Raw genomic sequence first — 2,951 nt, 5'->3', positions numbered from 1 at the left:
TTGGGAGGCCGGAAGGGGCGGGGTGGGGGATGGGAGGCAAGGAGAGGGCGGCGGGGCCCGGGCTGCAGAGAGCGCCCAGGCGGTTTGGATGAAATCCCAAACTCCCAGCAGGCGCTCAAACCCCTGCCGCGTGGGGCCGACTCTCTCAGCGCACAGAGCTCTGGTGCAGTGTCTCCTTGCTTCTCCCGCTGACCCTAAGAAGAAGGTATCCTTTCAGGTGAAGACGCACAGAGACCATAGGTCACCTGTCCAACGATGCCGTCCGGTGCTGAGAAGCTCTGACTCCAGGCCCGTGCTCTGCACTTGAAACAAAACCAACCAAACCAAAGTGTCAGGTAGGAAGAATTTGTTCCCAGCCGGGAGTGAAAAAGGCAATGAACTTGACAGATGGACTTGAGCGGCCCAGATTGCGGGAAAGGCTGTCTCAGAGGCCAGTGGTCCGTTCAGCTTCCACCAACCACAGTCAGACCTCAAGGCCCTGGCTGCCGGGTCCAGCCTGACTCCTGCCCCAACTCCCGTTACGGGGGTAGAGCATGTCTTTGAGTCTGGAAGTCAGTGGGGCAGGCTTTTAGTTTCCCTGTTTCTTTAGTTTACAAAACAAACAAAAACTGCTGTTTAAAAGCCTCTGAAATGATTTCATGACCCACTGGCCTCCTCACCACCCTGAGGGGTGCAGAGTCTTGCTTCTCAGGGAGGCAGTGGAGCTGTGGGGTGTGGACAGGAGCGAGCTAGTGGCTGCCCTGGGAAGTGGGAACAGTGCATGGGCATAGACCACCCAGAGTTGTTTGGGGTGGCAGGTTGTTTTTTCTCAAAATGGCCACAGCAATAGTTCTGATCCCCTGTGTCTTCCAGAACCTTCCATTCCCATCAAGACACCCCCACCCATGCTGCTTCTCCATAAACATTATTGGGGCTTGGGACTGCTCTGGCCAGTAGAGGGTGGGGGAAGCGATGTCATGTGACTCCCAAGTCTGGGTCTTGAGAAGCATTCAGCTCTGTGGAAAGGTTCCTCCTGGAACTAGAACTTCCTCCATGTTGTGAGGAAGCCCAAGCCACATGGGAGGACACCTGTGTGTGTTACTACTGGCGGTCCCACTGAGCTCTCCGCCAACATTTGGCCTCAGCTGCCGAAGCGAGTGAGCCTTTGAGCTGTCCTGGGGAGGGGTGATGAGTGGGGATGAGGCCACTTTGTCATGGCCAAGTTGCAGATTCATGAGCAGAACAAATGTCATTCATTGGCTTAAGCTGCTGTGTTTTAGGGTTGCTTGTTATGCAGCTGTGGTAACTGTAACAGTCATCATTTTGTATGAATGATTCCCATTTGAGAGAGGAATAAATGATACAGAGGGGTCTTGTCAAAGATTGTCCTGCTGGTAATCAATAGGCAGTCTGACTCCAGAGGACAGTGTCTATTTGTCTTTAACTTTTTATTAATAACATTAGCAAACACAAAAGTAGAGAGAATGGCATAACTGACCCACATGTACCTACCGCCCAGATTCAGCGATTACTAACTCCTGGCCTGTGCCGTTGCTTCTCTGTCCTCATTCACTTCCCTCCACTGCTGGGTTATTTTGAAGCAACTTATTTACATATTAGATCACTGCATTTGTAAATACTTCAATATTTATCTCTTAAAGTCCATTTGCTGGAGCATCGACTCATGCCTGTAATCCCAGCACTTTGGGAGGCCGAGGTGGGAGGATAGCTTGAGCCCAGGAGTTTGAGACCAGCCTGGGGAACAAAGCAAGACACTATATCTTCAAAAAATAAAAATAAGAACATAAGCCAGGTACAGTGGCTTGGAGGCTGAGGTAGGAGGATCGCTTGAGCCCAGGAGTCCAAGGCTGCAGTGAACTATGATTGGGTGTTTCAAAAAGAAAAAAGAAAAAGTCTAGTCTTCATAAACACTCTTGTTATCCCGACATCCAGGCCTTCGCTGAGTTGATGCAGTGGCCTGAGGCAGTTTACCTGGTGGATAGTGGGCGGCAGGAAGCATCAGACATCAGACAGAGGGCAGTTGGTTTGTTCGTATTAACATTTGCTCTGGGATTTTTCAGGAAACTCAGATGCCATTTATCTGGGTTTCTGAGCTGCACAGCTTGACACTGAATGAAAGTATCTTAAGCCATATATGTGAAGAAAAGGCTCTTTTCCAAAAATCTGAACTCAAATTCAATATGAAAAGAACAGGTTGCAGTGGGCCCTGTCGGGAGCCCAGGGAGCTGCAATTCAGGACTCCCTAAGTGATTCATTCATCTCTGCAGTCCACACTGACAGACCAAGCTGTGCTCTTCGCTTGTGAAAAATGAATACCCTGTCTAGGCTATCCTGAGCTAACCCTCCTATTCTTGCCCTTTTTGCTGAAAGGAATTATTGTTAATACAGCTATTTAATTCAGGACTCTCATCCAGACTTCTGAAGCAAAAAGCCAATTAGCATGAAGCTGCTAGCATATTGGTTTTGTGAAGTAAGTGTTAAATAATAATAATAATTACCCCCACTGTACTCTCCAGTGTCACTGTGTGACCACCCTATCCCAGGGGGAGGAGGCCCCCCTCAGGCCAAGGGAGTCTGGCACAGTGACCAGCCAGACTTCACCAAGGCCTCAGGGCTTCCTATAAATAAATCACGGCTTTGTACAAGCTGAGCCAGTGCAGTTCTTCCAACTGGCTGCTCCTCTCCAAGAACAATCAGGACTTGGGTGTGCAAACAGGAAGTCTCTCATCACGATGGTTCTCAGATTCCCACCACTGTGTGGGTGCCCGAGGTCTGAGCAAGCCCAGCTCATGTGGCAACATGAGCTGGACAGGAAGACCTAAGTCCACCAAGCCTTTCATTTCTCACCCTTTGCCCCCAGCACAACTTTCTATGAGCATAGATTCTGGAATCTTCGTCCCCAAGACACACAGGAGAACAAGATCTGCTGCAAGACCTTTTTTTTTTTTTTT

The sequence above is a fragment of the Colobus angolensis genome, unplaced genomic scaffold (genome assembly GCF_000951035.1).
Source record: "Colobus angolensis palliatus isolate OR3802 unplaced genomic scaffold, Cang.pa_1.0 Scaffold76, whole genome shotgun sequence".
NCBI lineage: Eukaryota > Metazoa > Chordata > Mammalia > Primates > Cercopithecidae > Colobus > Colobus angolensis.
This window is presented reverse-complemented; position numbering follows the sequence as displayed.